Here is a 13,489-nt window from a genome sequence, read left to right as displayed (position 1 = left end):
CCCCTGAAGATTTGCAATAATGGCATGAAAGGCGTCTCGGGCTTAGACATATGCTACATGTTTCAGTTGCAGGTACATGTTTCAGTTGCAGGACCAATCTCAGGTTTAACCACTTGACCACTGGGCACGTAAACCCACTTAATAACCAGACCAATTTTCAGCTTTCGGTGCTCTCACAATTTGAATGACAATTAGTCATACAACATTGTACCCAAATGAAATTTTCGTCCTTTTTTTCCCCACAAATAGAGCTTTCTTTTGGTGGTATTTATTTTTTTAGATTCAAGCTCTTTTTTTATTTAAGAATTATAATACATAAACAAATAATACATAAACAAATGATACAACTGGGCATTTCAGTATAAGATAATATATCACGCACTATACTATGGAGCATCCCCCTTTAACCTTAGTCACAACCTTGCTTTCGTCCCTCCTCCTGGTTGTCCGGGGGAGACAACAATGCCACCCATCACAGTATGTAGGAAAAATAAAAAATAAAAATAAGATTATAACAAACAAAAAAAAAAAAAAAAAGAAAAAAAAAAGGAAAAAAAAAAGGAAAAAACTAATCTCTCCCCGTACCCTCCCTCCCCCCCCCCTCACCCACAGCCACCTCCATAGACTCTACCCTGGAGTCCAAGAAGGATTTCCAGGAGGTCCATGTTCTTAGATATCTTTCCTGTTGATGTCGTGCTGTCAGTACTAGTTCTTCTAGCTTACTAATTTCCTTCACTTTATTTATCCACATCTCTATAGTTGGTGGGGCCGGTGACTTCCATTTCTTTGTAATACATGCTTTGGCTGCATCTAATAGGTGACATATACTTGTTTCCTTAATGCTTTCTCGGGGATTGGATTCATGTGTAAGAGATAGAATTCTGGATTTTCTGGTATCTCATATTTTGAGCATAGCTGGTGTATCCTTTTAATCTCTGACCAATAGAATTTTAGCAGGGGACAATCCCAAAATATATGGAGCATCGTCCCTTTGCTTGCCTGGCACCTCCAGCATTTCTCTGTCATTTCTGGAAAGATTTTGTTTAATCTTTCTGGTGTCCTATACCACCTTGCAAAGATCTTGTAGTTTGTCTCTTGGGTTCTCGCACAGATTGATGTTTCATGTGTTCGTTTATATAGTCGTTGTCGTTGTTCCATATTAAATGTCTTTTTTAATTCCTGTTCCCAGTCCTGGACACACTTCGGAGGACTGCTCCCTGATTGCGCTAATATTTCATAGCTCATTGATAGGGTGTGTGTCAATATTCCCTTTTCACTGCACATTTTCTCAAATCTCTTAAGTGGTCTCTCAAAAACCTCTGGATTTGGTAGTGTGTTCAGGAAGTGAACCATCTGAAGTGCATTCCAAAACTTTAAACGGAATTCTTTCCCTTGTTCCATCAAGTCGGCTATTGTAACCCATTTTCCCATTCGGATATAATTGACTACCTGTGTGCATTCTTGATCTCTTAAATGTCGGAAAGCACCCTTTGGTGGTATTTAATCACTGTTGGGATTTTTATTGTTTGCGCTATAAGAGAAAAAAGACTGAAAATTCTGTAAAAAAAAATAATTTTTCTTTGTTTCTGTTATAAAATTTGGCAAATTTAGTATTTTTTCTTCATTCTTTTGCATAAATGTGAAAGATGATGTTACGCCGAGTAAATAGATACCCAACATGTCACCCTTCAAAATTGCACACGCTCGTGGAATGGCGCCAAACTTCGCTACTTAAAAATCCCCATAGACGACGTTGCAGGGTATTGTGGGGTATTGCGGAGTATTGTGGGGTATTGCGGAGTATTGCGGGGTATTGCGGAGTATTGTGGGGTATTGCAGGGTATTGCAGAGTATTGTGGGGTATTGCGGGGTATTGTGGGGTATTGCGGAGTATTGTGGGGTATTGCGGAGTATTGTGGGGTATTGTGGGGTATTGCGGAGTATTGTGGGGTATTGCGGAGTATTGTGGAGTATTGCCGGGCATTGCGGGGCTTTGCAGAGTATGGGGGCATTGCAGAGTATTTTGGGGCATTGCAGAGTATGGGGGCATTGCAGAGTATGGGGGCATTGCAGAGTATGGGGGCATTGCAGAGTATGGGGGCATTGCACAGTATGGGGGCATTGCAGAGTATGGGGGCATTGCAGAGTATGAGGGCATTGCAGAGTATTGCACAGGGAGGGATGGATGGCTGGATCTGTGACTGCATGTGTCACAGATCCAGCCCGCAGCAGCAGCTGCTGCTGCTTCCGCTCTCTCCCCTCTCCCCTCTCACACTGTACCGTTCGGTACAGAGAGGAGAGGGAGGAACCGGCGTCATCACATGACGCCGGTTTGTTTACTAGTGATCGCTCCGTCATTGGACGGAGCGATCACGTGGTAAACCGCCGCTATCAGCGGCGATTTACCGTGATCCGTGATCAGCCGGGTCCGGAGATTCCCGTGTGCGCGCCCCACAGAGCGCGATTCTGGGAGGACGTACATTGACGCCCTCCCAGAGTTAAGCAACCGCCTTGTAGACGTATTTCGTCTATAGGGCGGTTGTTAAGTGGTTAATGATTCTATTTTATGAGGATTTTTTAATAATGTGAGGAACAAGTTGTTATACAATGTTTATGGTTTTTGCATCATGCTTTTTATATGCTTATTTCCATGTATGTTTAGTACTATGTATACATTCGAAATCGCATGCTCTGCTATTTGTTTTAGATAAATAAACACATCCATATTACACTGTCTTATGTTTGAGACCTCTCATGCATATCTCATTTAAATTCCCAATCCCCCTCTTTTTTTCTACACTTTGGACCCAGTTTGGACATTTTCACTTAGGGGTGTACTCACTTTTGTTGCCAACAGTTTAGACATTAATGGCTGCGTGTTGAGTTATTTTAAGGCGGCAGCAAATTTACACTGTTATACAAGCTGTACACGCACTACTTTACATTGTAGCAAAGTGTCATTTCATCAGTGTTGTCACAAGATATAATAAAATATTTACAAAAATGTTAGGGGTATACTCACTTTTGTGAAATACTGTATAGATATATATTAAATATGTGGCTCTGATAATTCCATTTTGTCGTGTCTTGTAATCTACTTGCAAGTAAAGTATAAACACTGATTCTTATCTTCCATTTTATTACAATAGATACAGTATTTTAGATCATGTTATTTGTAAATCTGTGTAAGGGACATGACATTGGCTATGTGTTAATTGCTGATTGTGCTTAATAGCCTTCCAAACACCTGTTTTTTTGCTTTGTACAAATTTATTTCTCCTTGGGGTACAATTACAATAAACCTTCTTTTAAGAAGCAAGAAGAAAGGATATTGTTCTAACTCAAGTTACACCAAATATTTGGATAAGAGTATGCTTTTTCAGCCCAATGGATATTAAAATAGAAATCTAACATCTCTTGAGAATAATAGGTTGCTATTAGCTGTGCTAATGTTTTAAAAGGATTTAGGTTAAATCCTCTTTCCACACTTTTAATTTTTTCAACCCACATCCCTGCAAAGAACTGTGAAGTTAATTTTATTTTCAAGAGTAGCTTGAAAAAATAAACCCAGCAGAAACCAACTTGCTTTGAATGACACAATTTAATATGACTAATTATAAAATGCCTGAGCAAAGATTTTAATAAGCAATTTGGACTTGCTGAACAGCATTGTAATAACAAAATACTTGTTGAACAGCATTGTAATAAAAGAACACTCTTTGTTTTATTACAAACGCTATCTAGTTGCAACAGTAGAAACACTGGGACCTTTAGTATACTAAGTATATGGTAAAGATTCCTGATGACTTAATCTTTTAATACAAATAATCACTTTATTTTGAAGGATCATTCCTAGTATATTTTATTTCCGGATGTATAGGAAATAAGCCTCCTTTATAGAAAAATTTAGGAATGATTTGATTTAAAAAAAAAAAAAACCCAGCCAAAACTTTTTTGTTTAATGTTTGGGATAGAGTGAGGAAGTGTGACAATGTCTGTTTGGTTTTCAATGCTATATCCAGTAAATTGTATTCTACCACCAGGTTTTATTCACTAAAGGTAAAAAACAGAAAATATATTCTCATGCGCTGGTGTAGAGGGCCTTAGTAAGGGTGGTAGAATTTCTTAATGGTATATATGTGAGGAGATCATGCAAGCCCCGCTGTCTATGCCGACTAGGGGAAGTCCGAAATATTACGTAAAGAAGGAAAAGAGAGGCACATGGCCTAATGCAAGTATATACTACTACAAGGAGATACTACGTATTCATACATATGAATAAAAAGCAATGTTAGACATTTGGTAAATTGATATATGGCGTCATCCACACAAGGGAAACTCAAATGATTGGCTAACACGTTTCACAGATTTTCCTCTTCATCAGAGCCTTAGAGAGCCAAATCTAATCTGTGTTTTAAAATGTATAAAAATAAATAGATGAGGCTGGATGGGTAGTATAACACTACATATAGTGGTATAAGTTTTATTCACTGTATTTTTTTTAACAGATTCCCACTAATTCTTTTTTTTGTCTGACACCCTTTGCCCGGAGTTTGGCTTTAAAGTGACCCTGTCAATACAGGGTCAGATACAAAATCAGCACTTCCAGTTAAAATAGAGGCTATATACTTATTTTTCCTGGTGCCAACATGGCAGCATGCATGTGTTGCCATGACTTGGCACCAGGAAAGGAAAACTACGGTAAGTATTTGATACAATTCAGCTATGACTAAGCACCAGGGAAGGTGAGAAACACGTTACCTGTACTGTATTTGTAACCCTATTGCTGTATAAATTGTCGTTTCTTTCTATCATGGATCAATAAAGGTGATTTTATGGAAGTGCAGCCATCCAAACTTTTCACTTTGTGCTTCCTGATCCATGTGCAGGGGTAATGAAGTAGAGGGATTTTGTTACCTGGAGCAGTGAATTTCTTCTTCAAAGTATTTGATACAATTGTCTGTTTTTCTTGTGCCAATCCATGGCATCATACCACTTGTATGCTGCCATGGGTTGGCACCAAGAAAGGAAAAGGTAAGATAAGTAATAAGTATTTGATACAGTTTTCTTTTTTCTGGTGCTCTGTGTCAAAATAGCACAACCTCGTTGCTTTCTGACCACTGAAGGTAATCAACACTCAGGCCTCGTACACACGACCGAGTTTCTCGGCAAAAACCAGCAAGAAACTTGCTAGGAGATATTTTTTTGCCGAGGAAACCGGTCGTGTGTACATTTTCGTTGAGGAAACTGTCGAGAAACTCGACGAGCCAAAAAGAGAACATGTTCTCTATTTCCTTGACGGGAATGGAGAAAATTGTCTTGTCGAGTTTCTCGTTGGCTTCACAAGGAACTCGACGAGGAAAACTATGTGTTTCGCCCGTCGAGTTCCTCGGTCGTGTGTATGAGGCCTTATACAGTGTGTTGAGTATCTCCTTCCTTCACAGCACTCTGTGGTTCCTCCCATTTTCTCCATTTTGTGTGTCTTGTAGCGAAGTATAGACCAGCTCAGGGAACCAGAGTGTATAATTGCAGGAGTAGATATTTACACATCTGTAGCTGTCAGAGCTTTTTTTCTCAGAAAATAGGTGCAGGAACTCAACCACGACCCGTTCAGATTTCACAAACAGTAGAAAGGTCTTACAGGGGCATTAAATACCAGAATTGAATTACATACAGAGGGTTACAAAGCTGTCACTTGTAAACACAGAAATCAGACTTCTGTGTTTACAAGTGATTGTGGTGAGCAGGCACCAAAGGGTCTGAGCCAAAGGTGGTGGAACTGAGTTCCCCCAAGTTCCCCCTGAAAAAAAGCCCTGGTAGCTGTTAATACTCAAAGGAGCCAGTATGAATTAATGTGTTACGGTTTCAAAACACAAGCTACCAGAAAGATAAATACATAGGGATTGATTTACTAAAACTGGAGAGTGCAAAATATTTTGCAGCTCTGCATAAAAACTAATCATCTCCCATTTTTTTTCTTCAAAGCTTAATTGAACAAGTTGAAGTTGGAAGCTAACTGGCTAACATGCATAGCTGCACCACATCTTTCACTCTCCAGTTTTTGTGAATCAACCCCAAAGTGTCGTCTTTTACAGGTTGTTCTGATTTCACTTTAGACTCTGCAGTGACTAGTAGGGATGAGCTGAACACCTCCCAGTTCGGTTCGCATTAGAACATGTGAACAGGCAATAAATTAGTTCGAACATACAAACACCGTTAAAGTCTATGGCACTGGAACATGAAAAATCGAAAGTGCTAATTTTAAAGGCTTATATGCAAGCTATTGTCATAAAAAGTGTTTGGGGACTTGGGTCCTGCCCCAGGGGACATGTATCAATGCATCAACTGCATTTTTTTCAGGAGCAGTGCTTAAAGTGAAACAATAAAAGTGAAATATTCCTTTCAATTTCGTACCTAGGGGGTGTGTATAGTATGCATGTAAAGTAGCTCTTGTTTCCCGTGCTTAGAACTGTCCCTGCACAAAGTGTCATTTCTGAAGGAAAAGAATCATTTAAAACCACTTGCGGCTATAATGAATTGTCCGCTCCCAGCAATACAGAGAAAAGGCATTGAAAATCATTGGGAAAAAATGCGTGGGGGTCCCCCAAATTCAATTACCAGGCCCTTCAGGAACTCCACCCCAAATTAAAAAAAAAATGACGTGGGGTTCCTCCCAAATATCCATGAAAATGTCATTAAAATTTCACAGTTCTTTTATAACCAAGGGCGTGGCCACCGGTGACGTGTGACCCTGCCCCCTCTGACGTGTCACGTGAACCCCTGCGACTCGTTAGAGGGGGCAGGGTCACCCGTCCACATCACAGGTGGCCCCGCCCTCGGTTATAAAATAACTGTCAAACAGCTAGCGTGTCAGGCCGGGCGCCTCCGATGCAGGGATGATTGTGTGTCATTCCTCGCTGGAGTGAAGAGCATTGCTGGAGAAGGGAACATCGTTGGACATCGAGAATGGATTACAACGCTGGACAGACTGGATTACATTGCTGGAATTTTTATTTTATTTTTTAATAAAGGACTCGTCACAAGCCGTCTTCTGTCATTTTTAAAATTTTCAAATTTTTTATTTTTTTTTTATTGACATTTTTCATATATACAGAAACAGGTAAGAAAAACAGTCATATTTTTTGTGAAAAAAAAACACATATTACATATGGTACAGAAGTGTCAGTAAAGTTACAATGCCACCAACATAATCATAGTACGGATTTCTAGCAGTATAAATCAAGGAAGAAGAGAGCAGGTGAAGAAGCAGAAGAGCCCAATGAGTGAGCAGGTTAAAGCAATATATATTTTATAACATATGTAGGCAAGATGGTACTCACTAGGTCAGGTGACAGTAAGATCCCCAGGGCGCCCAACCAAAGAACGAAGGCACCTCGCAGGAGTCTCACCTTGTAAGAAGAAAGGGGATTGGGGAAGCGGGGGGAGCACCATGGAATCATCAAGGGTCGTAGCTAACAAACCCTACAGCATTCAAACATTAGGATAAGTGGTCAAGGAAGTATCACACATTAAGATTTAAGGAGGTGACACCAGGGTTAAGTTCTGAATGTTACCACAAGTCCCAAACTTTCAAAAATTGAGGAAGAGTATCATGTACTACTGCGGTGAGGCGTTCCATTCTACAGATCTGTTCCAATGTTTGGAGGACTTGTGAGATGGTAAGTGGGAAGAGGGAGAGCCATCGTAGGGGTATAGCCCGTTTTGCTGCCAGGAGAATAAAGGCAAACGATTTTTGGGCATGTCTGGAGATGCCAGGGACCGGCAGGCCTAGCAAAAAGTGAACTGGATCCAGAGGGAGAGTGATATTAAACAAATCCTGTAGAAAATTATGGATGGAAGACCAAAATAGGCGAATTAGGGTACAATCCCAAAAAATGTGGAAGTGAGAGCCAATGTTGCCCCGGCATCTCCAACACATCCGGGAGTCTTGGGATCATATCTATGTAGGATTTCAGGGGTTCTATACTAAAAAAATTATAATTTGTAAGCCGTCTCCCTTTGTTCCACACATCTTGATGATTTGGAAATAGCCTCCCAAATTTTACGCCATTGAGGGAGGAGGATGGGGCGATTTCCTAACTGGGACCATTTGTGCATATATGAGTTCACACTTTTTCTTTGTGAAATGATGTATCCCTTACCAATTCACATAGGGGGTGGGATCTGGAGTTCCCCTTTCTTAAAGGGGGCTTCCAGATTCTGATAAGCCCCCCGCCCGCAGACCCCCACATCCACCAGGCAAGGGTTGTGGGGATGAGGCCCTTGTTCCCATCAACATGGGGACATCCTCCCCATGTTGAGGGCATGTGGCCTGGTACGGTTCAGGAGGGGGGCACTCTCTTGTCCCCCCTTTTTTCCTGCGTCCTGCCAGGTTGCGTGCTCGGATAAGGGTCTGATATGTATTTTTGGGGGGACCCCACGTCATTTTTTTTATTTTGGTGTGGGATTCCCCTTAAAATCCAAAAATGGCACAGGGTTTCCCTTAATATCCATACCAGACCTGAAGGGTCTCTCACTTTTGAGGGGCCTTTGGAGGGGACTGTGTGCCCTTCAAAAAAACTGTGTCCCAAAAAGAAAAAAAGCAGACTATATAATGTAATTTACTGGTACTTTAAACTGTATAGTTTTTCTTTTTGAATGTTGCTTTTGCTGAAAAATATTCTACAGCGAGAATGAAAAAAAGCATAGATCCTGCCAAAACATACTGTACTGAGCTCCGTAATCACGCCCGCGGGACCTACGAACCCAATCGCCGCCGATGTCCCGCGATTGGGTCGCAGAGCTGAAAAACGGGGAGAGGTAAGTGTAAACAAACCTCCCCCTTCTTCCTAGTGAGCCTGTCACTGATAGTCTGTTCCCTGTCATAGGGAACGAGGATCAGTGATGTCACTCACCAAGTCACACCCCCCTACAGTAAGAAACACACATTAGGTCACACTTAACCCCTTTAGCGCCCCCTACAGGTTAAGCCCTTCACTGCCATTGTCATTTTCACAGTAACCAGTGCATTTTTATAGCACTGATCGCTGTAAAAATGACAATGGTCCCAAAAATGTGTAAAAAGTGTCCGATGTGTCCGCCATAATATTGCAGTCATGATAAAAATCGCTGTTTGTCGCCATTACTAGTAAAAAAAAAAATATTAATAAAAATTCCATAAAACTATCCCCTATTTTATAGACGATATAACTTTTGCGCAAACCGATCAATGAACGCTTATTGTGATTTTTTTTACCAAAAATATGTAGAAGAATACGTATCGGCCTAAACTGAGGAAAAAACAATGTTTATATATTTTTGGGGGATATTTATTATAGCAAAAAGTAAAAAATATTGAATTTTTTTCAAAATTGTCGCTCTTTTTTTGTTTATAGCTCAAAAAATAAAAACCGGAGAGGTGATCAAATACCACCAAAAGAAAGCTCTATTTGTGGGAAAAAAGGACGCACTTTTTGTTTTGGTACAGCATCGCATGACCGCGCAATTGTCAGTTAAAGCGACGCACCGCCGAATTGTAAAAAAGTGCTCTGGTCAGGAAGGCGATAAAATCTTCCGGGCTGAAGCGGTTAACTAATAAATGACAGCTCATGCTTACTTCTTTTTGTAAACAAAGAAGCCATGGATTCCCTTCATCTATACCAAACCTTTATTCTAGATAAGGGTCTGATATAGATTTTAATGGGGGACACTGCATACTACAATATAGATCTGGTATGGATGTCAAGGGGGACCTAATGCAAAAAATGGCACAAGGTCCCTCCAAAATTCCATATAGGTCTCTTATCTGAGGATGCAGCCTAGCAGGCCAGGAAAAGGGGAATGGATATGCAGCCCCCTCTTCTTAACCATGTCAGAGCACATCTCCCAAACATAGATGGATTCATTGCTAGGGGAACCATTCCCACATGGATGAGGACAAGGGCTTCTTCCCTACAACTTTCGCCCAGTGGATTTTACATAAAATATGTCACTAGCTCCAGCCGCGTCATTCGCCAGGCTGTCTCCGGTGGAGACAGGCGGCCGGCGATGCTGCGCTCTGGATCCCTTACCTGGATGGATCTTCTCATTGCTGGACCACGGCGGAGAGGAGATCCCCGTCGCTGGATACTGACAACGTTGGAGCCCCCGGGGTCAAGAGTGGATTACCACCGCTGGGTTATTATTTTTTCTTTTTAATAAATGACTTTTTTCCACGGTGTGTGTTTTTACAATTATTTACACTTCCTTCGTGAAATGGTAGGGGTACAATGTACTCTCGTCCCCCCCCTCTTTTCTGCGGCGGGCCAGGTTACGTGCTCGGATAACGGGTCTGGTGTGGATTTTTGGGGGAACTTCACACCATTTTTTTTTTAAATTTGGGGTGGAGTTCCCCTTAAAATCCACACCAGACCTGGAGGGTCTGGAATGGATATTTGGGGGGAACCCCACGTCTTTTTTTTTTTAAATTAACGGCGGGGTTCCCCTTAATATCCATACCAGACCTGAAGGGCCTGGTAATTGAATTCGGGGGGACCCCCACACTTTTTTTTATGAATGAATTTTCTCTGAATTGCCGGGAGCCGACAATTCATTATAGCCACGAGTCATTTTTAAATGACTTTTTTTCCTTCAGAAATGACACTTTGTGCACGGACAGTTCTAAGTATGGGAGACATGCGCTATTTCACAGGCATACTTTACACCCCCCCTAGGTACGAAATTTAAAGGAATATTTCACTTTTATTGTTTCACTTTAAGCATTATTAAATTCACTGCTCCCGAAAAAACATTTTGCATTGATACATGTCCCCTGGGGCAGGATTCAGGTCCCCAAACACTTTTTAGGACAATAACTTGCATATTAGCCTTTAAAATTAGCACTTTAGATTTCAAACGTTCGAGTCCCATAGACTTTAATGGGGTTCTAAAGTTCACACGAACATTTGGTTTGTTTGCAGGTTCTGGTGCGAACCGAACAGGAGGGTGTTCGGCTCATCCCTACCCAGGACCTTACATTGACTATATTTGGTCTCCCACAATACACAGAACATGGAAATACAAACATTTTAGTAAATATAAACTGCTAATTACCTTTTCTTATCAGCAGTTAGAGCAGTCTTGTGACTGCTATCAGTGTCTGGTTGAAGCTTGAAGGAGGAGATTTAATTCTCCCATGCTTGTTCTATGAGGATGCAGGACCCCTGACCTGTGCCTGGACAATGCTGATTGGCAATGTGCTGTTTACATGTACTCTGAAAAGAAAAACAATCTAACTATCCAGAACTACACAATAAATTGAGCATGTGCATCTTCTCTCCTAGCCTATGTACTATATGGAGATGGTTTGGGGAAGTAAGGGAGGATCAGCGGAGACAGGATCAAACAGCCTTTTTACACAATGCAGAGTATTAACCCCTTAGGTTCCACAGTGAGTACAACAAGATTGTTTTACTGCACATACACACTGATTTTACTGTTGTGGGTTTAGTAACACTTTAACGGCCAAGCCCAATTATGCAACTTTGACATGTGTTAGTATAACTGTACATACAGTATAATTGCAACTACTTATTATATCCAGATGGATTATACCTTGTTTTTTTCAGGACAGATTAGGCTTTAATTTGGAGGGAAATGGCAAAGGATGTTTCCTGATTTTTTTTATTATCAAAGGAGTGATTGTGTATTTTTATGCCATTACCATATACCACCACGACCAAAAAAAAAAAAAAAACCTGCAAAATAAATTCTCCTTGATCTTGGCAATACCCCATTTGTGTGTATATTTGTACCTGGAGTAGGACCATGAAACAAATACAATTTTTTTTCTTGTAAATCTAAAACCTTTTTTTCTTACCTACAACACCTTGACACTAACTGACAGGGACACTAACTGACACTGACATTAAGTAACACTGGCGCTGACACTTATACTAATAGACACATTGCCACTAACTGAATCTTACACTTTAATTAAAAAATCCTTTTGCGATGAGGCACTGGGCGGGGTCTAGCTGAACGGACATGCCGGGCTAGAGCTCTGCTCCATGAGGGAGAAAAAACGCTGATAAATAGCTGACAACGGAGCCACGGAAGAACGGGACACGACGAAAATATCACAGGGAGGTGAGGGGGAACATTTAAAAGTAAAATGGTGCTGGGAGGCGCCAGAAATAAGACAAAACCCAATCCCTGCAGCAGTGCCCAGCAGGCAAAAGGAGCATCCAAAAAGGCGGGAATCACCTCAGCCACCTCAGCCACCTCAGAGAATCTCCTCACAGGGAAAGATAAAAGGCGCATCATTAAACAAATGAAGCCTGCTATTCTCCCAGGAGCCCAAAACACAGATAGTGAAGATGAAGATTTATTAGACACCTCACAGGCTGCTGTACAAAGCGCAGCTGTCCCCTCAGAGTTGTTACAACAATTTGAGAGAATGCTGAACAAAGCATTGAAGCGCACCTCAGACCAAATCACCTCAAACCTTACTAAAGAGATAAGGGACTTGGGAAGCCGCACTGAGACCTTGGAGTCAAAAGTGGAAGAATTAGAGATTATAACGCAGGACTGCCAATCTGAAATAGACACCCTCAAGGAGGAAAATTTGACGCTTCAAAATAAACTGGAAGATTATGAAAACCGCGCCAGAAGGTCAAATTTGAGGTTCAGAGGTATTCCAGAGTCAATAATAGATCTTCCAGGTACTACGCTTGCAATATGTCAGGAATTATTGCCAGGAATTGCAATAGAGCGGTTGGAATTTGACAGGGTTCATAGGGCACTAGCCCCAAAGAAACCAGAGGGACCCCCTAGAGATATCATCGCCAAATTCCACTATTATAGAACAAAAGAACAAATCTTGGAAGCAGCCAGAGTAAAGAACAGCCTGACATTCCAAGGGGACAGCTACCAGATATTCGCTGACATCTCACAGCTAACAATTACTAAAAGGCGAGCAATGAAACCCCTCTTAATGGAACTTCAAAATCATCAAATTAAGTACCAATGGGGATTCCCCTTTTCCCTACGGTTCACATACCAGGGAACCAAAATAATATGCAGATCGCCTGACCAATTGCATCAAGCTCTACTTGATCTCAAGCTCATCGAACGTAACAGCACATCAAATTCCTCCCGCAGAAGAGCAGCGTCGGTTTCTTCTCACAGCAATTCAACCCACCCTGAAAAGAACAACGGTATACAACACACCAACAAAAGGGGCAGATTTGCACCCCAACCCCAAGACCAAGAGGACACAATGGACTGACCATTTTTCTAGAAGATCTTCCATATTCCACTTCCTCCGTGCTACAAGATCAACCCAAGTGAAGACACCTGCAACTTGAGAGAATTGGAAACCTCTCTACTTGTTATCCTTATTTTACTTACTTTGCCTGCTTCTCCTCTCTCCTTTCTTACTCCCCGCCTAGCTTTAGGGTGGGGGGGGGGAAGGTTACCAAGCCTATCCTATACCCTTAGGGGTTTTCAC

Source organism: Rana temporaria, chromosome 2 (genome assembly GCF_905171775.1).
Source record: "Rana temporaria chromosome 2, aRanTem1.1, whole genome shotgun sequence".
NCBI classification, from domain to species: Eukaryota; Metazoa; Chordata; class Amphibia; order Anura; family Ranidae; genus Rana; species Rana temporaria.
The sequence above is the reverse complement of the archived record's forward strand: the minus strand, read 5'-3'. Positions refer to the sequence as shown.